This window comes from Ambystoma mexicanum, chromosome 13 (assembly GCF_040938575.1).
Source record: "Ambystoma mexicanum isolate Mex_15411 chromosome 13, UKY_AmexF1_1, whole genome shotgun sequence".
Lineage (NCBI taxonomy): Eukaryota > Metazoa > Chordata > Amphibia > Caudata > Ambystomatidae > Ambystoma > Ambystoma mexicanum.
Window position 1 is genome coordinate 439,167,024 of NC_090938.1, and position 26,040 is coordinate 439,193,063.

General features: G+C 47.1%; 1 protein-coding gene across 1 annotated transcript in view; it reads left to right on the forward strand.

Annotated features, from left to right (window-relative positions):
• Positions 1–26,040, forward strand: part of LOC138521314 (leucine-rich repeat-containing protein 37A-like) — a 1,201,733-nt gene that overhangs the window by 874,585 nt on the left and 301,108 nt on the right. The gene's annotated exons all lie outside the window — the stretch shown is intronic.

The window sequence follows — 26,040 nt, forward strand, 5'->3', positions numbered from 1 at the left end:
AAAACACCAAGCGAACGACGAGGTGAAGCGTGGACCAAATTAATGAACTCGAGACATTTGCACAACTTGGACATAGCATATAAAAGCAACTCCCGCCTCCCAACATGGGCAAATAGCAAATCAGCGTCTACTATCGACTACACTATTGTTTCTGAACCAATCTTACACCTAATAACCTCCTTCGACGTCCATCAAACTACATCTAGCGTTCACAACATTTTGCTAACTAAATGGAAATCATCATATAAAAACCAGGACAAGATGGAGTTTGGTCTTGAACAAAACAATCAAAAAAACAGACTACGGCTTTCGGCGCAAAACATAAGAGATCTAACGAATCGATATGCGAACACAAACGAGACACCGAAATCGAAGACCACGGACTATGCCCCCTTGCTGATTTCATACAAAATGCAGAAAGGTAACTACAACAAACACTCTCAAGCTCCCATCCATTCATATGATAAACTCCTGGTCGTGAGACGTCACGCCTTTAGGAAAGCCAAAAGATCCACAGCAACTCTTCCTATGAACAAATGAACTATAGCTATTAAAGACGTAACAAGAGAATACAAAACTTGGGTAAGAAGACACAGATGGACCTTACACCAGCAAGATGCTGAAGCTATGCTGAAATCCATTTGCTCAAACAACTCGAAAGAATTTTGGTCGCTACGTAACAAAACATCTTCAACTAGCGGCCCAGAAATCACAAATTCAATCGATGAACTCACTTGGGCGGCTCATTTCAAATCACTTTTTGAACTACCAGACGCCTCATCAGAATATACGGTTCTGCACCCATCGACGATTGAGGCGCAAATGCCTAAGCAAACTAATACCTGGACAAAGCTGGATGATTTAGATGATATCAGTGACATCATCAATAAACTGAACAAATCTCGAGCCCCGGGGCCGGACGGCATCACTAATTTCGATCTAAACTCACATCCTGTCGAATGGGCTAAATTTATAAGAACTGTATTTACACAATGCATGACCATAAAATCTATTCCTCCAACATGGCAGTCCGCAATAGTGGTCCCGATCCATAAGAAAGGCGACAAGCAGGATCCTTCCAACTACCGACCTATCGCCTTACTTGACCCCATAGGAAAAGTCTTTGGCTCCCTCCTCTTGAAAAAATTTCAATCTTGGGCCATACGCGCCCCTTGTAATGACAACTTTCAATCGGGCTTCAAAAAAACACTTGGAACCACAATCAACATCATACTTCTGACCATCTTAAAAAACAAAGTAAAAAAAGGGTACCCAAAAGTGTATGCAGCCTTCATAGACTTCTCCAAAGCATTTGACAAAGTCGATTGCTCCAGACTCTGGCAGAAATTATCCACCTGGGGCTGCCCAAACGACATCCTAAACCCAATCAAAGCTCTTCACATGGACACTAACATCAAAGTGAGACTAAACCATCAAGGCAGTCTATCTTCCCGAAGTAAAACAAAGAGAGGAGTAAAACAAGGCTGTCCGTTGGCACCAGTCCTTTTTATTGCCTATATGGGAGATTATCAATACTCTGAAAATCTGATCAGATCTTTTCCACCGAGAATAGCAGAAACAAACATCAGTAGACTGCTTTATGCGGGCGTTCTTATCTTATTGGACCTAACACCTATAGGCTTACAACGCCAACTCACCAATTTACAACTTTTTTGCAATGAAAACAACCTAGAAATTAACACAGACAAAACGAAAATCATGGTGATGGAGCGCTCAGCCAAAACACAAGGTAAGCCAAATTGGTTCCTGGAAAAAGCCAAAATTGAAAAAGTAAAGAGCTTCAAATATCTCGGCGTAACATTAGACAACTCATTAAAAGACAAGGCCATGCAAGAAGCCCTGTTCGACAAAGTCCGAAGCTTAGCAACTAAAGGCAAAGCAATAGACAGAAAATTTGGAAAATGTTCTACCATTCCATTACTGAACTTTTACAAACAAAAAGTGGTCCCCAGTCTAACATACGGATCAGAAGCTATGCCATGCCTGCCTAAGACTCTTTGGCCAAAACTGCAAGCAAATTTCTGGAGGACGACTTTCAACCTACCAGACTCAACCCTGATTAAACTGATACGGCGAGAACTCAGTTTGCTCTCTCTTCAAGGCACTGTGGACCGCAACACTCTGATGCTCAATAGGAAGTGCATCCTCCCTAACCCTTCCTTCCTCCACAAGCTAGTGCACAAAGAAATTTTAGAAGGAAACTGTCAAATCTTAAACCAATGGAAAGAAGAAAATCATGCTTTATTAAATACCATCGAGTGCACAGAAGATGACCTGATCAAAAACCCCACAAGAATAACCAAAAAAATGAAAGCAATGGATTGGATACATACCTTAGATGCAGCGGCCGAATACAAGCTCGTCTCTCACTTACCCTTATCATAGAAAAAACGAGACGACCTCCAGAACTACATCAAAGAATTTCTGAGCAGAGCAGCGCGCAATCTTATAATGAGAGCAAGACTAAACCTTCTAGACACAAACGAAATCCGTCATATAAGAAATCAATCGCCGTCCAATATCTGCTGATTTTGTACAAAAGAGAAAGAGACTGTTCGCCATCTTTTACTGGCTTGCCCAAACCTGACAGAAATTTGGCATCCCTACATGAAATACATCTGCCAATATTCAACAATAACTGACGAAGAAACATGGTGGAAAAGAATGATTAGTGGTGATCGTACATCATGGCAATTAGCAACCTTTAAGATCCTCTACGACATAACTGAAAAATTTGCCTTAGAAATCAAAGCAAAATAAATCTTCTGTATTGGCATGGACGTCCTACTACTCACAGCATCAAACAACAAAAAAAAAATAGTTACTTAACACTTAAAGCCAAGAGACCAAATGTGACTAAACATGAGGAAAAGCACCGAAAATGTTGTAAAAATCTAATTTTTGATTAAATACTCAAATAAAAAAAAATGAAAAAAATAAGTGGTGGGATCTGTCTGATGAAGTCCTGATGTTCTCCTTTCTACCAGACAACCCTCCACTAAGTCCATCTATGCCTGACGCTGGCGCAAGGTTTTACCTCGTGTTGGGAGCAGGGTTTGGATCCTTTGATATGTCTAACCTCTTCTCTGATAGATGTTCTGCTTTCCTTTTTCCAGTAGGACCTTCAGATTAGCACTGTGAAGGGGTAACTGGCTGGTAATTCTGTCTTTAAAGGGACACCCAGGCTAATTTTCCATTGTTATGCAGTTTTTTGTAGGGACACACATGTTACATGCCAGTGTATTGTTCCTGTATGGGATTTTAACCTTGTTCTTACATTTTTTGGCAGGTTCTTTTGAGCCTTTACATTCATGGTCCCTCCTATCACTTTCTCTAGGCATCTGAGTGGGCTTCATGCTCTGTCTGCAAAGCCTCCATAACTTGTTTGCTACAAGGAGAAGGCAACTATGTGTCAAACTGACATTCCTGCCTAAGGTCTTATCAGTCAATCAATTAATATTCATTTATTAAAGGCACTTATATATCACAAATAACAATATAATCAGTAGAGATACAACACTATTACAATCATTTCATCATATAGACACACATTTAAATTCACGTTGCATTAAAAGGAAAAAATAAGTTGTGTACTTCAGGAGTATTTTCCTTATTGTAAAAGCTCTATACAAAAAGGGTTAGGAGGCCAAAAAAGTGCTCTTGGGTTCACAGTTAACATCAATGAAAAAGCTTGGATACATTTGAAAAAACAAGATTCTTCAAAATTGGGACTACAGTTGGGAACAAATGTCTTTACACAATGGGCAAAAAAAGATACATGCATTTTAGAGTCCTAGTTATTTAAGCAAAGAGCACAGCTCCCATTTTTAGGGTAATTTTAAACCATATAACTGACAAATAGTTTGGTCGAAGGAAGTCAAACCTTAGTTGTGTTATTAACATACCATTCTTTATGAATGATTAGAATAACAAATAGGGTTGTGAACAGTCTTTCACCTTAACGCCCTCCAAAATCTTATTTGAGAATGTATTAGGCTCACAGCACTCCCTTTATAATTTCATCCGAGTTAATAATTATTTAATTAAGGAAGCTGTCCATTTGTCTTTCATATTCTCATGAGCTGGCCAAATATCTATTGGTAAAATCAATTCTAAAATATTCAGTAAATCGTTATATGGTGCTTTCCAATTTGGGTTTGCACCAATATCTTATAAGATGTTTATACTAATATGGGTCTTGAGATTCCCAAGAGGTGTCACAAAAAGAGAGGTAGGGAACATTTTTATGAAATCATTAATAATCACATGACCGAGTTCCTCATGTGCAGCATAATTTGGACTGAAGCGGCCAAACCTATTACTGTATCTGACCAATTTTGTCATCACTATAAATAACTGCCCATAATCAAACAATTGATTTAACCAACCAGTTTAGATTTAATATCTAGAGCAAAAACTATTAATACCACCAATGGCCTGTTTCATAATAGTTATGTTTTCTCAATGTCTTTCCATTCAGTTTCTCTTTAAAGATCATACACAAGTAGCTACAATCAGGTACTAGAGGAATGACTTCACCATCACATTTAAATACAAATGATTGGACTTAGCATCAATACTGCCAATTTCTTAACGTTAACTATTCGTTTCTGGAAAACACAGGGGACATGGGCAATCGGAATTGAATTGTCTGTATATGATAGATTAGACAGCCAGATCTTATTTGTAATGGGTACGTCCAGCGTTAGTCAGTAAATAATCGGCCATTGGTATATAAATTAACAATGAAGGGGCCATTACACAGCCCAGCCTAATCTCTCTTGTAACTAAAGCGTGTCTTGTTAAAAGGCCATGTTTGGCATATCCTGCAGCTGGACTATTTGAAGTGTGTGTAGAACAACCAGCATAGTTAATTTACCATTTGGAATGCCCAAATGAGCCACAATTGTCTACAGTTTTGATCTGATATTGTGAGGGATTGTCATATGGAAAGGGTGTAGAAGCCCAAGCTTTTTTGGTTTGAATAAAATGCTTCAGGTAATTCCATCTCAGTAAGGGTGACCTGCAACCAGGTCCCCCTTTCAAACTCCATGCCAAAAGCATAATGTACACTTGTGCTCAACTGGATCAGTACCTTGATCTACAGTGCCTACTCTCCAGTGGCACAGAGCAGGTTCATGGGTCACAGGTGCTCACTAGACAGCTGCAGTGGCAGCCAAGTCTCTGCAGCGCTGGGTCTGCATTTACAATATGCACCCCTGTTCCCAAATTATATTACTATGAGAGTTACTATTGTGGTTTGCAGTTTTACACCCTTAAGAAATAAGCCATACCTGAGTTGGGGTATGGTGGCTAGTATCTCCCTTACTTATTACAGCCACAACAATTTGATAACACACATGTCAGCTTTGTGGGCCTAGCTCAGCTGTGGAATAACTATGTGCATCCTGGCCAGGCAGCCTGGCCCTGCCGAGGGACAGGGCATGAGATTGGATGGCTATGCCTCTCCTTTTTAACCTTTGTGTGGTTGAAAAACGCTTCTATCCAGTGAGCCAGCCTCCCAACAGGAGCAGGTCTGGGAAAGAGGAATCAAAAGGCACACCCACACCAAGGTGCTGCATACCAAAAGTACCTTTGATGCTAATGACAAGGGAAATGTGCAGGTTTGGTGGAGACAGAGGGAGCTCAGACCAGCTGGACAAAGGTTCCACCAACTTCTTTTCTCTCTTTATCTCTCTTCTTACTTGTCCACTCCACTTCTGTTAACACAAAGCACATTGGGTGCGATATTAGAAAGCAAAGTCCACTTGCTCCAAGAATGGGAATTGGACCTTTAATGCAGGCTTGCTTTCGTCCAATCACATGGCGACTTTTGTCTTTAAAAGAAGGGGTCTCCCACTCCTTCTTTTATGCATCTCTGGACCTCCGACTTGCAGAAGAATTTATTGGAACCTGTTGGGAGAGCAGTCTTTTTACGATGTCTTCCTGTTGTGAGGTGTAGGCAGTTAGCCCAAGGCAGAGGCAAGCTCTGTCCCTTAACCATCCTCCAGGGCACACTTGGGGTGCCCTGCTGCTTCAGCAAGACCTACCTCTTTGACAGACACACTGGTACCCAGGAGCCCACCATGCTGAAGGACTCCTGAAGGTGTGTGCCAGCCTCCGCCATGTTTGGTGCCTCTACAGAAGGACTACATTTGCCCCTACCTGGAGTGGGACGAACAGCACCTGAGCGACAAGGCAGCCAGGATTCATGCAATTTTGTCGCCAAACCACTGCAAACTGTGATACAATCCTGTTTGACCCCGGATCAAACCAACATGACACTCGGGGGCCGCCTTTGGCCCTCGCCAACTTTGAAAGAGCAGTACTGTATGTTCAAACAAGTTTGCTTCTGTAACGTGCCATCTGAAGTGTGTCGTTGCCTCGGCTCAAACAAAGAAGCATCACTGCACTTGCACTGCTGGAACTGCTTTTGAAAACTCCAGCCTCTTTGTCGCTGATCAAGTCGATGATTAAATCGACCCTATGTTCTTCCCGTACTGCATCGTTTGAGCACCGCATCAAACCACTCACTTTGTGCATCCTGTCATCAGCCTGTTTGCTGTTTAACCTTGATCATTGAACCAAACCTGGAGAAACCTTCAATTAAACCCAGACTCATTATCTGCTTGCCATATGGAGTTCCGTAACTGCTGCATTTGAGCCGAATCAAACAGCCAGCACAGCGTTAAGAAGCCTGGTTCGCTGTTATTGAACCACCAAGATTCACAAAGGTATTATCGACTTATACTCCTACGGCTCGTCCCCTTTCCTCCATACTGATGGGATACATTGTTCCAAGGGGATGGGACCAGAGCCTTTTTTTCACCGCAGTAAAACCTTCCCTTTAAATGAATGCACGCAGGGTGTACCAAGCGTGCTCACCAATGCTGACTGCAGCCACATGCTTCACTCGCTAGTCCTTTTTACCGTTCAATGGGACTGGACACCTTGCACCTGTTGCTACTTTCCATAGGTATTTTTCTTTTGCTGCACGCTAACCTACCTCATCATCATACCTGTGTATGCTGGTGATAATTGGTTTTCATTCCTGCGCTTGTTGTGGCAAGAAGTTCCCTTCTTCAGATGTCCATAGCCTCTGCTTGAGGTGTTTGGGCCCTTCCCACTGTTCGGCCTGTCCAGCTCTCGGTTCCAAAGCATTACAATGCTGGCTGAGTCATTGGCAAGACCTCTTTGGTGACTCTCGTCCCCGCTGGATTAATAACTTTGTGGCGGCATGATCAGATCATCACGCCCCGCTCAGGTAAGTCAATTGTTTTTCAGGAAGTCTGCCCATGCAACTCCTTCCCCGGGACGTTTCTGAGTGGGGAGGGGCCCATTGGGTCCTGATCAACCTACCGTTGATGTCTAGCACCAGGAATTTGCCTGAGTGGGCGAGAGTTACCTGTGATATAGTCACCAAGGGTCCAGCTGTGCCTTCCAGATGTAGGTCCGAAACTCCACAAGCTCCTATCACCGGGATCAATCCAGAGGGTCGTCAGAGAAATTTGCCTCAGCTGACCATATTGCCGGACAGTAGCCCTTGTGTCCCTATGAAAGCAGTCCACTTGCTCAGCCCTAAAATGGGGAGAGCCAGGGCCAATCTGCTAAATCTAAATGACAGAACCCCAGAAAATGGTGCCCTCTGGGCAGGAAAGATCTGGGGCCAAGAACCCTGTGAGGCAACAGGGTTGTCCCCCGCTTTGTCATCCCAGGCGAGCTGTCAGCCAAAGCCACGTCCGAAGGGTTGTACATCTCCAATTGCTTTACCACCTACGGTCGCTCAAGAGTCATTCGTACCATGGACCGCTTGTATCCTGGCACAGCAGAGCATGGCTTATCCAGCCTACCCTGCTACACCTTTGTGGGATTATCAGACACTGCAAACATACTGGGTACTTGCAGCACCCATCAATAGGATGCCTGCTCCCCATGGTGACCCACACTTTGACACCTTCAACCTGGTCTTCTGCAACGGCTGCGCAAAAGGACTGGACAAATTCAAGATTATCATGAGATCGGGGACCATGACAGAATATTTCAACAGGCTTATACGGGAGCTAATGTCTTTACCTACAGCGCTGCCTACTCCTGCCACACTGACAGTGCCACTGCCGCCTCTGTCCCCGTTCGGCATGCAGACCCCAGCCTTGCCTCATCGAAGTCTGATCCAACTCTGTTTCTGCCGGCAGCGCCGCCTCAGCCTGCACTAGTATTGGATGCCCCAAAGCCAGCAGCTCCCCCTGCACAGAAGTCAAAGGAAGGTGCTCCTGCCATTACAGACACAGGCATTCAGGACACGCAAGACACAGGATCTGATACAGATACAGAGAAGGAGGTCCCTCGTTCATTCAAGGCTTTTCACAAAAGAAAGGGCTCTTTGAAACACAGTTGGGTGCTTTGAAACACAATTTACTTGATGGATAAGCGACTTACAAATGCACAATAAAATAGATAAAATAAATAAATATGTTTGACCGGCTTTCTGTATGTGCCTCACCTGCAGGAGCCTTAGCCAGAGGCCGGTGTTTTGTCAGAGATGTTTGCCCTCTTCTCCTTGAATAGGTCGGGGCTACTATTACAAAATGATGTCTTTACTGAGGTATTGAAACTTTGGGATAAACCTCATTCCCTTCAGCCGACAAACAAAAGGTTGGAGGCCAGATACCGCACCTTCCATTTGAGAAGCTGTGCCTGGCCTCCCAACCGCAGCCCCATTCATCTGTCATAGCGTTGGTTTCATTGGTCACCAAATCCTCAGGCTCTGGTACCTCAGCATTGTCTCCGGCCCTCCTAAGCAAGGTATACAAGCTTATTGAGGCTTATGGGAAGAAAGTATACTCTAGTGTCTCCCTTTGTTTGAGACAGGCCAATGCTGACACCCTACTAGCAGCAGGAAATCAAAAGTTCTGGAGAGAGCTGGCAGATTTTCTGCATTATCTCCCAGTCAACAGGCAACAGGCCTTTAAGTCCGGTCTAGCAGAGGCTAAGACGGTGGCTCAGGATCTGCAAGAGTATTCCCTTCATCACATTGATACAGCTAGTCATGGAATGGCGGTGGGTGCGGACATGTGAAGGGTCAGGATCACAACATCGATCTCCCCTTTGATGGACAAAATCTGTTCCACTCCTCCACAGATTGTGGGCTACATTTACCCACTCAGCAGAATTGCTCTTCATACCCAAGGTGCACTTTTGCAGTCAACAGCAAAATGGCTGCGCTGGCACCTTGGAGCAGCATTGCATCAAAACTGCGTTTTGCAGCAACAAAAGGATGGCTGCACCATCTTGCCAAAACCCTATTGGGCGAGTTGGAACAGGGGGCACACCGAGAAAGGTGCCAGTGTGATCTTGGATGCACCCAAAAGAAGCGAATCAAAGCATCGCTGCTCTGCTGCTCGGAAAAAGTTCCCATTGAAAAGGAAATATTTTACACTGAAAAGGATGCTGCCCTGACGCTATTTTCAACTATTCAACATCACATTGTTTTTATCAAAAATACCCTGCCATGCCCATCCATATCCACATTGTGCTTCAGCAGAAGACAGCATGCTCCCTGAATGACAGGCTGCGCCAGCCAAATCTGAAAAAAAAAAATCAAAGAAACTTAATTTTCAGCCGCAGAAAACGCTTGACATTTGAGTCACAAAATGTCAAAAAGATCAATGCTTCAAAGAAACCCCAGCTCTCTGGGCCTATGGGCCTCATTACGAGGAGCGCGGTAAAAACAGGGTCATTACCGGCATGGAGGAACTAGAAGGTCCATACTCGTATGATGCCGACACGCGCAAACCCCCATTCCGGTAATGGCCATACCGCCATGGCGCTAAAGGCCCTCCAACCCCCCGATAGTGCCATCACAGGACCCGCCGATAGCGCCTCCGCCCAGGCGGCACCCTTAATACGGACCCGGTAATAACATCATGCTAATACCGGGCTTGTAATACCGGACCCGGAAGTAACATCATCTCGTCGGAATGGGAAATGCACCGGCGGCCATCTTTAAAAAGACAATCCATTGCGATCCTCCCAGACCACCAGTTGTGTTCAGGAAAGACCAGTGCCAATCCCTTAAACATGTCTAAGGCTACCAGGAAATCAACTCCCCACCTGCGCAAAAAGCGTTTTTCAGACGAAGAACTGACCATGCTGGCAGAGACCCTAGCTGCCCATGCTGAGGAGATCAACTAGCAAAACCTGAAAAGGGAGGTGCAGTAACGGAAAAAGGAGATCTGGGAGGAGGTAGCCCGCAAGGTCTCGGCAGTTGGCTCCACGGACAGTCAAGGACTGTAAAAAAAGGTGGGATGACCTCCGCCTCAGGGTACGGAACATCCTGGCCATCAAGGAGAGAGGCCATGGCCACAGGCGGGGGTCCCCACTCTCCCACAAAACTTACACGCTGGGAGGAGACTTGCAGTAGCTTCATACAGATGGAGTCCATCGAGGGATTTGGGGAGATGGAGACGGGTGCCGCAACATCTGCAGATGGAGGTGAGTGATCCTGCAGATCCCTGTAGGGGAAACCATGACGTAGCACAAGTGATGTGGAAGAGAGTCTAGGCAAAGCAATGCATGTCCCAACACACACATCAACATATCCTTGTCCAGATGGAAGCCCAAACCCTGCCACACTAAAATGCATGCTGAGTGCCAATCCCATTACCAACACACAGCCAACACACATGGACCGTGCCCATGTAATACATCACACAAAGCCCTATACAACGGCATGCCACTTGCCTTGCAGCATCCCTGCACTGAGACGTCACGGCACATGCCAAAATGGCCCCTTCATACTACCCTGTGTGACACACCTGTAAGATATGAATGCATGAATAATGAAATTCTCCACAGCACCATATGATGCATCTTGCATGTAACACCATCACTGATGTCCTGCATCTCTTCTACCCCCCCAGGCACCGATTGAGAGGATGCCAGTGAGGAGGCAGCCACAAGGCAGCCACGTCCCGGCACAAGACCACTCACACAGGCAAGACCACCTCTGGGGCAGCCTCGCAGGCCACACCGAAGGCCAGGGCGAGTTGCCAGGCCATGGCCGCACATGAAGGCCCCACATCAACGCCTGACACCGGGAGCACGGAGCTGGCAATACCAGTGGAAGGCGAGGCCAGTGCCCCACTGAGCAACATAGAAAGTGCAGTGGAGGAGTATGTGGACGAAGATGGACTCACCCATGTGGCATGTCCACACTCCCCAAGCCCGTGTCCATCCCCCAACCCCACACTCAGCCCTCACCCACCAGCAGCGCGGATCCTCTGCTACACAATTCTGACCTCAGCAGCATCCCCGAGGATAGCACTGCCAATGCAGGCCCAGTCGCAGCACCCTCTACCACTGCTGCTCCCACCACCAACCTTGAGGCACGGCTAGCAAGGGTGGAGGCCAGACAGGACTCTATGTTGGACCTTCTCCGTCAATATGTTGCGGATGGGGAGGACACGAGGCGTGAGATTGCCCAGGCCATAGCAGCGAACACAGCCACCATAGCGGCGAACACAGCCGCCTTCAATGCCTCTGCATTGATGATGCGAGACAGTCTGGGGGCCATCACGCAGGTCCTCACCTCTATCCTGCTGCACATGCAGCAGCCACAACCCGCACGAGCCGTGCAAATCACCACGGCTTCCACCCCATCCACCACACCTGCTTCCTCTGCACCCACTTCCTCTGCACCCTCCAGCCCTGTGCGTCCAACAAGACGGAGTGCGAAGCACTCAGAAATGCTGCCCCGGACAACAAGACATCCAGGAAATAGTGGGGGACAACAATGGTAGTGGGTCCGATGGTGTTGCTGGTGTATGGATGTATTAGGGAGATTTCATAGGGGGGTTTTGGGAGTTCATTGGGGGGTTTTGGGAGTTTGTTGGGGGGTTTTGGGAGTTCATTGAGAGGCATGGGGATTTCATTGGGGGGGTTTGGGAGTTCATTGGGGGCATGGGGATTTCATTGGGGGGTATGGGGAGTTATGGTGTTGTGGGGGGTTGCACATTTCTGTAGTTGATATCAATACACCCGTTGTGTGAAAAAACATTCAATGCCTGGACATTGTTCATTTCGTGTGTATCCATTGCATTTATTACAGTGCACAGTGCCCAACTCCCCACATTCCCTGTGTGCATGTCCACATGGACCCAGTGTACAATGTGTCACTGACACATATCTCTCGACGTCCCTGTGGGTCAGAAGTATTCGGCAATCAGTGATTGGCGTACTGCACGGCCATCTTGTGCATCACGTACTGGCAGGGGTGCTGCTTCTCCTCCATCTTCTTCCTCATCATCCTCACCTGGTGCAATGTCAGGTGGCAGTGGTACATTTCTCTGGACGCACATGTTGTGCAGCATGACACAGGCCATGGTGATCTTTGCCACATTCTCAGGCCTATAAATGAGTGCTCCACCAGACCTGCTTAGGCAGCAGAACTGCGTCTTCAACAGGCCAAAGGTCTACTCAATTACAACACGGGTACGGGTATGTACCCAATTGTACTCCTCCTCATGGCTGTTCTGCGGGTTCCGCACAGCGGTAAGTAGCCACGGCTTCAAGGGATATCCTCCATCACCTGCAAGCGAATACAAATAGGTTTATGTGAGTCACTCTGAGCTGCCACCTTCAGGATTCACAGCCATGGCCGCAGCTATTTGCTGTCGACATGCACATGTGCCTGTACGTATGCACAAATATTATGTAGATGCATTCTATACTGCAATATGGTGTGGTAGTCTGGATGGTGTTGTACAGATGATGCAGGGTGAATTCTTGCATGCTGATGCCGATGTACTGTGGTTGCAGGACGATGTTGTGCCTCACATATTTGCTCTGTATACTACACTGTGCATGGTCACACTAGCCACATTGGCACAGTTGCAATCATGTCTAGTCATGCATTGCTTGACATACCCATGGTGGCTAGGTTGTGCATCTTACATGTTGTCATTGATATACGGCATTGGTCCAATGTGTGCCAGTGATGTGTCATGTTCGGGTTGGGAGGTTCAGGTCAGGAGTGTTTAGCTCTGCGTGCATTCTCCACTCACCGCACATTCCCAACCAGGTGGAGTATGCATTCCTCCCATTCACACCCAGGTGGAGTATGCATCCCCCCATTACCACCCAGGTGGAGTATGCATTCCCCCCCATTCACACCCAGGTGGAGTATGCATCCCCTCATTCCCACCCAGGTGGAGTATGCACCCCCCCATTCCCACCCAGGTGGAGTATGCATCCCCCCCATTCCCACCCAGGTGGAGTATGCATCCCCCCCATTCACACCCAGGTGGAGTATGCACCCCCCATTCCCACCCAGGTGGAGTATGCACCCCCCATTCCCACCCAGGTGGAGTATGCACCCCCCGTTCCCACCCAGGTGGAGTATGCATCCCCCCATTCCCACCCAGGTGTCGGCTATCTCCTGGGCAGTCTGTGGTAGGTATATGTGGGTGCTAGCGTGCCTCAGGAGGGCATCCAGCACTTGTGTCAGCATGCATTAAAATAGTGGTTATGAAATGACATGCAGCTGGCCCACTGTGTGCTGGTAGGTGCCTGTGGCCAGGAAGTGCAGAACAGACACCACCTTAAGTAGCGGGGGGATGGCAGTGCGTATTTCTATGAGGCCGATGATGTCGTTGTGTTTCATGTCCATGGTGGTGATGGTGTCCCGGTCCAAACGGTACAGGGTGTGAATCTGCTCAGGGGTTAGATTGAATGGACTGGGTCTGATGCGAGGGATTGGTGGCTGCCTACAAGCTACTACTGGCTGCACTGGTGGTAATTGCTGGCCCTGTCTCAACCTCCTTCTCCTCCTGCGTCTCCTCTGTGCTGGCTGTTGCTGTGGCTGTTGTTGTTGTTGTAGTTGCTGTTGTTGCTGTAGTTGTAGCAATATAGGCATGTCTTCCAGCCCCATGATTGCAACAGCTAGTGGTATCATTTTGGTGTAGGAAGGGGTGTGGTGTCTGGGTGTACTCATTTTATACTGGGACAGGCTCCATTGACTCCACCTGCGGTGATTGTGTGCACCTGTGGCAGTTGCCTTGATTGCAGATTGCTGTTTACGGGTGGTCCACGATGCTTGTATGGCCGCCATCATGCAGGACCTAATTACCGCCTTCGGGATGCTGCTAATTGCATGCCCGCGTGAGTTGTGATGGCCTCCTATTACCGGCATCCTGGTATGTACTCCACGAAGGGGCGCGTGTACGCGCGCGTGCCGGTATGAAGGAGCACGGTACGGCAGTGGCAGTATTGGCGGGTTGTCAGGTCGTAATGCCCTGGACCAGTTAACGATGCCAGTATTACCATTCTGCCTTTCTTTTTTCATTACCTCCTTTCTCGTAATGAGGCCCTATGTTAATTTCAGTGCATCTGTGTTTCAAACAAATTGCTGCATACAAGAAACAAACTATGGCTACAGACCAATGTGGAAATTCAGATGGAAGAGAAAAAACGCATTTGAAAGGAAAATGTCAGCAGTCACCACATGTTTAAATGTACTTTTGCAAATAAGAAAAATACCTGTTTAAAAGTGTATATTGGATAAGGCCCTGCCCGTATCTAGCAATGTAAAGGGGTTTGTGCTGTGAAACATATATGGGAGGTTTTATTCAACAGTCTTTCTTCTGATTCAGAACAAAAATAAATAAAATAAGGATTTAAATTGTATTGGCTACACGGGAGGAATCAGCACAAAACAGGTTTCTGCTTGGGGGTTGCTAGCAACAGATGGCCCCTCACAGTAGATTCTAGGGTACACATGGGTGATAATCGCTACCTTGGCAGACTTTTGTCTGGGCCGAGGCCTCTTACAATAGACATTCTGGGACACCATCCTGTGAAGTGGAGAACTGGCAATAAACATTCAATCAAACTGGGAAACCCCCATCCCCACCCTGGGCTGAAATGACAGTTGGTGGTAGCTGAGAAATAAATTGGCCAAGTGAAGGACAAAGCCCCGCCCCATTTGTTTCCAAAGACTATGTTATAAATAAAACTTCTAAGACTTTTATCTTTGCAACAGGACTTTACAAAAATGTAAAAAGTTAACAGTTTAAATGTAATTTTGTGGGTTTTAGTTTAAGACGTGGTAGCCTTCACTGCCATGGTGGGAACATAAATGGCAGATAAGTGGACATTCTGAGGAAAGTGTACATGATGCCACTGTGAAATTTAATAATGATATGCCTAATAATAATCTATACACATGTATAAAGTTATAGAATTCTAGGCCGAATATTTCTCACTGAAAATGACGAAAAATTGTTAAACGGATGAAAGAAGGTCCAACAACTTTAAGAATTGGACTGCCATGCTCTACATAAAATATGTAATCTGGCCATGTGATTTGTTAAAATGCCACACCTGTAAAAACGTGGCATTTATGTCAAAACTGGGTTGTGGCAAAATTAACCGTGGGAGATTCTAAACATAGTAAGCCCACATCATAAAGCTGATGTCAGGTTTCTAAGAGTCCAATCAGTTAACAAGAAGGCGGTAACAATCACCCCTGTCCAATCCAGTTGTTTAGGGGCGTACTCAGCCTAAGCCTGCCCTACCATATAATTCTTGATGTCACCACGCTTTATATAAAGGGTGGCTGACAAAACGCTAGACAGACTCTCTCCTGAATTTCCAGCGCCTGTGTTCCTGATCTTCTACATCTATCTTGCCAGATTCCAGATTCCACTGCAAGGCCCAAGCAAAGCTGACCCTATCCCAGCAAGGTCTAGATTCAGAAAATCCCACTAAAATCCCATTAACTAGGGGAAAACTTTTGTACCCTTTTTGGGGGGCATCCTGAGACCAGACCGGCTTGTTGCCCGCTATCTGCATGCTCGCAGTATCTCTGCCATCCGGCTGTATTTGCTTTGCTGTCCAGTGACCAGAATTGCCCAGCTGTTTGCTACCTGGTGACCCGAGCTGTGCAGTGACCAGAGCCCGGTTGATGGTTCCAAAATCCCAAAATTCAAGCGTGGATTGTGAGTATTTCCCCCATCCCATAGAAGACATAGCCTACCTCATCTTGACCCTTTTGTCTTTATTCCACTCTCTAAGCAACCGTAACCCTGCCTTGGTAATGTGTCCTACTGTCAGAATTCTCTGTGCATTTTGTCCGTGATTTCCTAGTGTTAGCGCTCTTCTTTCATTCACCCCATCTGGTAACTCCTTAGCAAGATTTTGAATAATTTAATTAATTACCACGCAAAGAGAAATTCTGTGTGGAGCAGGTTAATGCGGCCAATTTAACCTGTTTCATGGGCAACGCTATTTAGCCTTGATAATCTAGCTTAAGTAAAACTTGTCTTTCTTTCCCAGCCGATTTTCTCTCTTTCACGGCTTCCTTTTGCCAAAATCGAACCTCCTTTTATCTTGCAAATCTCATCCAAATCTTCAGCTACAACCCTCCTTTCACTTCTATATTGTCCCTGTGATGTGCATCTATCGCCAGCCCAAATAACACATTGCAAATCTGAGTATTTCACCCGTTTTTCATAAAAAACGTTTCTGTCATTTAAAGCGGCAATTGAGAAAAAATTCAACTTTCCAACGTCTGATTCGGCTGCATCGTGTTCTTATATTTTTAACTTGTTTTTGAACTGTATGCCTTTTGTTGAGAATTTACCTTGTGATTGCCAATGTTTATATATTCCTGCTATTGTGAGAAATCATATTTACCTTATAGATTTAACCGCACATTAATTATTTATTTGTCAATTTCCGAGTGTCATTTTATGCCATACCAAAGGGCTTTAAAATCCTCTTAATTTATGAGGGAAGGTTTTTGATTCTGTTTGCTGCACAATATTCCTGACTCCCTGCTGCTTCTTTCTGTCCATTGCCAATTCAATTCATAGGGGTTTGGGAGGGCATTGCAGGAGGAAATCTTTACTCGGGTGCTATCTACCCAAAGAGAAAACATTTTCCTATTCATTTGGGTTTTAGATATGTTCTTGTAAAAGGTTAACCAAGTGTATTTCTTCAATCTACATTGTAATTATCACCCCATTGGTGATTGCTGCCCAATATTAAAATTTGGTCTGGTTCATGGTCCATTGTGACCCGGGGTATTTGAAAAAGGGGGTGTGAGACGGGTTAAGACTGGTTGTGTGCCATCTCTAATTGAATTTGTAGAATATAAAGAGAAAGCATTTCAATTGTGTGCTACATACTAGGCTTAGACCAAGGTGTGTCGCCCGATTGAAATCCTTAACAAGATGAGGAGCTGAACAAGTGTAAAACGTCTAGCCAGATGGCCAAAAATCTTATAGTCCTCACCAAGACTAGTGAGCAGCTTTTTCAGTAGTCCTCCTTCACCAGAGAGTCCAGGCAGAAGTCCTTTGGCAAATGCTGCTAGGACAAAAAGGGAAGGAACAGAGACTGCTCCCCCAGTGGTTACAGAAGGAAGCAATCATGGCCCGCTTCCAAAGAATTCTTTGCTAGCCACTCAGCCACGGAACCCGCTGATTAAATGAAGCAAGGATGATCAGGATTGGGTTCAAAGCACACCTGTCGGCTCCAGGCTGTCATTACATCTGAGCAGTTGGTTGAGCATTTTGCAGGATCCCTGATTCGTTCAGTAGTCGCCAAAGGATTCTGCCTCAGTCTTCCCTCTCTCCCTTCTGTCTCCCCTCCTTTGATCTTGACAGGTGATCTCAAACTGCATTATATGCAGACTATAGAACCTGTTCCCTCCCGCAAGAAGAGGTCTAGATTTCTATTCGAGAATATTTTCTATCTGCAAGAAGAACCAGGCTGGCCTATGGGCAACTGGTTCTCGCCTCCTTCAATCTCCATCTACCCAATGAGAGGTTCAAGATGATCACACCAGCACAGATTATTGGCTCAGTACAAAGCAACAATTGGTTCTGCGCAGTAGACCTAAACGATGCCTACATGCATGTACCTTTATGGGAACCACACCGGAAATTCCTTAGATTCTCCATTGGCAGGCACCTCTAACAATATTGGGCCCTGCCGTTTCAGCTCTATGCAGTGCTGAGAGCATTGCTCTGGTCAGTTCACTGTGGATCGGGGGGATCTATGTATGCCTCTACCTGCACGACTGGCTTGTCCACGCTTCTTTTTGTCTGGGATTCCAAGGCTGCCAAGATGTTCCCTTCGACCCACCACTTGTTGGATGTTCAGCTGACAGTGGAACGGTTTATTTCCAGGAATGTGACTACTGCATGATGGTTCCAGAGGTTGTTGGGCATCATGACTACCTGCGTCCTCTGTGTTGCGCACAGCAGATTAATGAGACGCCTGCAACTCCATCTCAGCAACTCATTGCTGCAAGCCCCAAACCAGCATCACAACGTATTGCGATTCCAGCATCTATAGGTCAGGACTTACGTTGGCGGCAACGTCAGAAGAATCTGTTGCAGGGAGTCCCCTTCAAGGAGCCTCTTGCCAAGGTTGTCATAACAATGAACTTGTCCTTCAGTGGGTGGGAAGCCACCTTGGGGGTCATCAAAGCCCACAGGGTGGGGGCCAAACGGGAGAGGACACAACACATAAATGTATTGGAACTGCAAGCCATCTTCTATGCGCTGAGAGTGTTCCAGCCGAACACCTGCAGGAAATCAGTCTTTGTACACATGTACAGCTACATGGCAATGTTCTATATAAACAAGCACAGGGGGTACGAGATATCCCGCTCTATGTCTTCTGGCCTTATTGGTCTGGGAATGGGCCCTGGAGAACAATATACTGCTCAGAGCAGTTCATCTAGCATGGGTTCTGAACAAAGCAGCAGATCTCTTCAGCAGGTTGCATCATGTCAACCTCGAGTGGGGGTTCAATCCCCTGGCTCCGCACCCCATCTTCCAGGAGTGGGGCCTTCTCAAGACTGATCTGTTTGCAACCCTCCACAAACAAAATGTGGAGATCAATTTTTTTGAATATCCACATTTGGAAATAGCGGTCCGCTAAGAGAAGCTAGACGCTCTCACCGTGAGGTTTCTCACAGAAGTTGATTGCGCAAATGTGCGCTCCCACTCGGCAATCTACTGCATCAGTTTGCACTACAGACTAAATTGTACAGCTTCATTAATAGTAACTTTTCCGGATGCCCCTGTTCCGGACTTTACTGAAATAAAGAAGAACTAAGGGTTAAAGGATCTCTGAATTGCAAAAAAACAATAATAACATCCGTCCTGGGGATGGCCTCCGGAAAAACCATTTCTAGGATGGGGTTTATTCCATGGGAATAGGCCGAAACGCGTCAACACAACATCCCTAAGACATTTTGGTTCCCAAAAAATGACTAAGTTGCATTGAATATATTTAGGCTAATAAGCCCTGTCTGACAATATATGTGAGAATATGATCAAAGGAAATGCAAAAAGAAATGAGGTTCTTTACAAAACCTTTGTAATGCACGATTTTATAATCAAAACTGTGATGTCTATTTGTTTGTTTATGTGTCAATTGTCTAAAATGAAGAGACCTCTCATTATAATAATACATATCTGACTGTTTGATATGTGATGAAAACACCTGAAACTCTGAGTCTGGGTGATCTATAGTGGTTGTAGAATGACACTATTATTTATGTGTCAATAAGGGGTTGACATAAATTGTGATAATCCACAGGAGACGGGTAGCTTATGTTTCTTTGTTCTCAAATGCACGTTTACCTGTTTATAACACAAGCCCCCCCAAAAAAAAAATGTGGGCATTGACCTTTTGTATATACAAGGAATCCTCCTGACAGCACAAGGACATTTAGAAGTCCAAACCAGAAGAATTAGCCAGAAGGAAGTCAGAGTTCAAGTTCTAGTCCAAGGGGCAGAGTAGGAGTTCCTAGGGGAAAGGGGTTAGAGATGAAACCCTAGAACCTGCGTTGTGGCCCCAAAGGCCCGTTGCAGAGAGCAGGGGAAATGGGTTTCCCAAGTAGGGGCCAGTTACCAATACAAAGGGCCACACAAAGCCAGTCCTTTTAAGATGTTTGAGGTTGGAATACCAATGGGTAAGCCAAAAACAAGGGTTATTCAGAGCATGCCAAAAAAATAAGGCCATGATTAAGAATACCGGGAGTTCAGAGGTGATGTCAGGATACATGGCGCAATGTCCGGGTAGTAGGCAAAGTCCCAAAATAACCAGAAGGCCAAAGAGGATGAGGAAACTGCCCGTAGAGTAGAGACTCATTGCGTAGCATCAACTGAAGGACTCTTCAGGATATGTGATGCTGACGCTTGCGTACGTATGAAAACGCATTCCTCCTGCGCATGTGCGGGGCCCATAGAATTATTGGGACTTGTACTAGTGGGGTGCTGAATATAAGCAAGTGCCCAATAAGGGGACAGAGAGCATAGTTTGCGTTAACATACTACTCACACTTCCCATAGGGCAACCTGCAGCTCTCCAGATATTTTGGATGATAACTCCCATGATTCCGCACCGTTGACTGTGATGGCTAGGATTGGTGGGAATTGTAGTTCAATACATCTGGAGATGCAAAGGTTGCAAACACCTGCCATAGGGGGTAAGTGGGACCTGTACCGAATGTCCCTGGTGTTTATGAAATCTCATGGAGAAAGAATGGGGTGCACGGGGCATGACAGCAAGTCAATAAGGAAAATAGGCTTTTCAAATTCACATTTTAATTCACTTTCTTTTTTTTAAAAGGTTTTGGGCAATACCAACCAAAAATAATGTTTGCCTTACCTCACATGGGGAGTGCTTATCACCAGCGCCTAGTTAGAACTCTCCCTAGTCCCCATTTTGTTAGCAAAATACTGGTGCAGAAAATATTCCTTAAAATCTCCAATTCAGCTATTTGCCCCCTCACCACCTCCAAAGTCTGTGTCTGTTTGTGCATCTGCTCAGAGCAATTTGCATTACTTTTAATACTTCTGAAAGAATTCTTGTCATTTACCTTGAATTTAAACGTATATGCTAAAATGAGATGGAGATCAAGTGCATGTGCCCACAAATTGCCTACAGTGGTGTCCTTTCGATGTCAAGAATTTGTAACATTTCAAATGCCACCAGCCACAGATTCTTCTAGAGATGCAGCTTGGACAGAAACTTAGGGAACTGACAACCGCTAATGAAGGTGACTGAGGCCCTCATGGAAGTTTTCTCACTGATGTTCTTGTATGAATTCAGCTGAAAAGCATCCGGACAGCACAGATATTTTAACAGCTTATATGGCAAGGCATTGGTGTATTTTCCACTAGGACCGTTGAGCAGTGTAATAGAGGCTGAACTAAAAGAAATAATCTAATGTGGCGTTAGCCCCCCCATTCCAAGGGCTGGAACGGGGGTAACGGCCCGGCAGCCCGAATTAACAGCCCTTGGAACAGGGTGCTAGCACCATTAGCATCCCGTGTTACCAAAGCGGTAACACAGGGTGCTAAAAAAAGTATTTTCATTTATTGAACGGGACGCTGTGCGCGCCCTATTCAATGAATGAAAATACATATCCAAAATGGCTGCAATGGTTGTAGAAGGGGGGTCTCCGTACGCAGCCATTCTTCTCTTACCATGGTGACCGGAAAAGTGAGGAGGCATGCTGCTGCGTCAGAGACGAGTGTTGCTGCCGTAACAATCAGGTGAGTGGGACCAGGGATGGTTGGGAAAAGTAAAATAAAATTAATAAATAAATAAAAAGGGAGGGTGGGGGGGAGATGGCAGACCACAGCGGCGGAGGCAGCCTGCGCGTTCCATGGAAAGTGGGCTGAGATTAGCGGTTGCAGCCTACGTTTCATGGAACCTGATAGGCTGTTCACCCCCGCCCTTGGTGCTAATATGGCGTTAACCCTGTGTTCCAAAGGCTGGAAAGGCCCAGAAGTCCGAGTTATAGCCTTGAGCGAAGCGCAGGCCTATAGCAAGGGCACTGGGATGTCACCCCCCCATTCCAGCCCTTGGAATGGGGTGCTAAAACCAAGGGTTGATTTTTGTTCCAAAGAGCCTGTGTGCTCTTTTCCTCATCTGCCGGCAACGGGGATCCATTATTGGTGAAGCTCCGCCCCCCTCAAGGGCGAAGATTCATCGAAGTTTCTAGAAGGCCATCTTGGGCCTACTTTGCGCCCTCCGACCATGGCAGAGGAGAAGAAGAAGGGAAGGACCCTCTTCAGGCCCTAGGCCCTACAACAAATGGTGGCTATGGAATGTGTTTGTGGAAGACAAGCACCTGCAATGCCTCTACTGCCTACATCCAGACAACAAGGAGGTAGAGTGCGAGATATGCCTAGGGTTCTCTAAGAAAACGAAAAAGACAGGCATAGTAGGCTGACGGCATGACTTAGCTCAAACAAGGCCTCTGACCCATGCTCCGAGCAGGGTCCTGCCTCATCCAGGACCGGCCGGTCCAAGGAGTGGTCTTTTAAGTCCTTTGAGGTCATTCCATCCGTGGGAGTCCAAGAAAAGGCCAAGACCCGCAAGTCCAAGTCCACCGGGTTCGCCACTGCCGCGGGTCCCAGGTTGGATACGCCGCCATCAACATTGCCTTCCGCCTCCATAGCCAGCCTACCATCGAGCTCCTCTTCAAAGAGGAAGTCATCCACCCAGGCTAAGCTATGTGGGGAAATCGGATAAGCCAAGGACGGTAGAGGAAAAGGAGGCTGCGCAGCCCAAAAGGCTCAACAGGCGCAGGCAAAGTACTTGTCGGCTACATCATCGACATCTACTACGACTACAGCAGCTATGGGTGCAGACCATATGACCTACATCCCCAGGTCCTGGTTCGGAGCCTAAAGGGAGAAAAAATAGGGGGGGGCGAGGAGGCCCTGAAACAGACCTCCGAGGTCGCCAATCAACCTATGGATATCTCATCCACGGACGACGACGATCAGGAGTCTGTGCATACAGTCCATGATGATGACCACGACGATGGCATCGCAGGGCCTAGTTTTCATTCTTTACCTTCTCAGCCGAGGGACATTTCTTTGGACATCGTGTCGACTCTCCTCTGCATAAAAAGAGGAAGCGTCATCTGTCGGCCCCGTATCAACCTCCTCCACCACATCGGGCCCCAAACCCCTCAGCATACCCGGGGACGGGTACTGGGACGGATACGGCCATGAGTACTGATGAAGTCAAGGACTTTGTCCCACCAGACAATGAATCACCGTATTTGGATGCTTCTCATAGTGTTTCCCGACAGGACGAGGTGGGATCATTCGACTCCATGACTGCCAGGGCCGCCAAGCTATTCCAGCTGGTGCCCGAGGAGACCAAGAAGGAGGGTTTCTTGTATCAAAGGCAAGAGGCCAAAAGGAAGTCGATCAGAGCAGTGCCTTTTCTGGATGACATTTGGGAAGAGGACCTTGCTCTCGGGAAGAATCCTTGCACAGCTCCAGCCAAGCGAGATAGGCTGAAAAAGAAGTACAGGGTGCCGGACTCTGCACCCAAGTGCCTGAGGTCGCAACCATCATGGACTTTGTGGTGTCGGCTGCCGCGAGGAAATGTTCGGCTACCCCAGCCTCATTGTCATCAGTCCGTCTAGACAGCGAGGGAAAAAGGATGGATACAATGGGGAAGAATGTGATTTACACAGCGGCGTCCACAATCAAGGCGGCCAACTACCCGGCGATCCTGGCCAGGTATGACAGAGGAGTGGTACAAGCTGGGACTGATCCTGGAGTTCTTCCCCGATGATTAGAAGATGAAAGCCTTCACCCTCTTTCAGGAAGGGGAAGTGGTATTGGACCATGCCATCACAGTGGCGGTGAACATCGCAGAAACCGGTTTCCAGCAGATGAGAAAGGGTGTCTGTCTTCGTCGACAGGGATGGATAAAGGCCACTAACTTCCATTAGGACAACCAAGCGAAGGTGCTGGTCACGCCCTTCGACAGTGAAAGTCTGTTTGGGAAGGTGGTAGACGAGTCCCTCGAGGCCATCAAAAAAAAAAGATACAGAGACGGCACATTCCCTTAGGCACTCTGCAGCAGCAATGCTCGTCTTCTTTTCGCCCCTCAGGGGAAAATCAAGCAGGTCATCAAAGGGTTTCTCCACGTCTTACAGACATGCGTCCTGTTCCTCAATGCAAGAAGCCTACAGGGGTCGCTCCCAGGCCTAAGGTGGCTAGTTCCCCGATGGCTATGGGGCTCTGGAGTTTATTCCAGATACTTTCTAGTCAGAAAGAAGACAGGGGGCTGGAGGCCCATCCTGGACCTACACCGTTTGATCAAATACTTAAGTCCCAAAAATTCAGGTTGGTGATGTTGCAGCACATGCTCAGCCAATTGGAAAGAGGGGATTTCTTGACGTTGTTGGACCTGGAGGACACCTATTTTCATGTCCCCATTCACATGAAACATCAAAAATGTCTGTGATTCATGGTGCAGGGCCAACACTACCAGTTCAAGGATCTACCATTCGGCTTGAAGTTGACCCCAAGAGTGTTTACAAAATGCCTGGCACCGGTGGCAACCCATCTACATCTGCAGGGCATACATGTATACCCACACCTGGACAATTGGCTGATATGCGCCCGCTTGCCGGAGCTGGCCGACGAAAGCACAAAGGCGACTGTCTGACTACCGACGGATCTGGGATTCTCCATCAAGTTTCCGAAGTCCTGCTTAACGCCATCACAGAAGGTGCTGTTTCTCTGCGCCAGTCTCAACAAAGTGGTTTGCCTGGTGTTGCCCTTGGAGGAGAGTCTAGCAGTCATTCATGGAAAGGTGCAGCGGCTGTCGTCGGCGAAGACGGCTACGGTGTGGGCCATCAAGTCTTTACTGGGCATGATGTCATCCTGCATCTACCTTGTCTGTCTCTGCAGGTTAGGTTACAGATGTGGCCCCTACAGGACTTCTTGGATGACCGTTGGATACAGGTGTCTGGAAGCTACACAAACAAGATCCCTCTCAACTAAGAGTTCTGGCAGGCGATAGAGTGGTGGGGGGTCTGCGCCCACATCGCCCAAGGCAGTGGATTTCAAAACTCCCCATACCAGGAGACGGTCACCACGGACCCCTCTCTGGAAGGTTGGGGGGCTCACACCGGATGTCTACACACCAGAGGTCTGTGGCTTCCAGAGCAGAAGGATCTACACATCAACATCCTGGAGCTACAGGCAGTGTTCTGGGTCCTCAAGTCTTTCCTACCATCTCTGAAGGACAAGGTGATGAGGATCTTCACGGACAACACCTCCACCATGTTCTACATCAGGAAGCAAAGGGGCAATCGTTCCCCAGTGCGCTCCAAGGAAGCTCAGGACCTGTAGCACTGGGCCATCGGACAGGGGATGTTCCTCGTCTCTCTCCACCTGGCAGGCATCAAGAACACCATTGCAGACTCCCTCAGCAGGGACCTGCGCTCCTGCCATGAGTGGGAACTTCGTCCGGATCATGTAGACTGCCTGTTCTTCAAATGGGGCAGACCTCTGATTGATCTTTTTGCCACAGTGGCAAACTCCAAATGCCACAAGTTTGCCAGTATATTTCATCAACCGAGGAGCTTGGGGGACACGTTCTCCTTCCCCTGAGAGGGCCTGTTTCTGTACATTTCCCCCCATTTCCTCTCCTGCTACGTGTCATCAACACACTCAGACAGTGTCGATGCAAGGTGATACTTATCGCCACGGCGTGGCCGAGACATATATGACATCCGGACACGCTCAGCCTGTCAGCGTTGCCTCTGGTCAAGCTGCCGGTACTTCCGGATGTGCTCACCAGAAAGGGAGGCGCAATCCTTCATCACGACCCAGGATTGCTAAACCTGAAGGCATGGCTCCTTCAGCCTTAGAGTTTGGAGGTTATGAGCTGCCGGCGGACTGCAAGGATGTCCTCGCAAAGGCCAGGGCGTTGTCGACTCTAAGGTGCTAAGGCCATAAGTGGAAGCGACAGTGTTTCTTTCTGGTGTGCCCCAGCTCGAAATATGCAGGGCTGCAACGTGGAGGTCCACACATACCTTCACAAAATTCTACTGCGTCGACAGGGATTCCACAGAGTCGGCCAAGCAGTGCTGCGCAGCCTGCTTGCTTGAGGTGAGTCAGTTCCAGGGGTAAGTGTTAATTGCTTCTGTTAAGTCTTGGCATCTCCCGTGGTTGT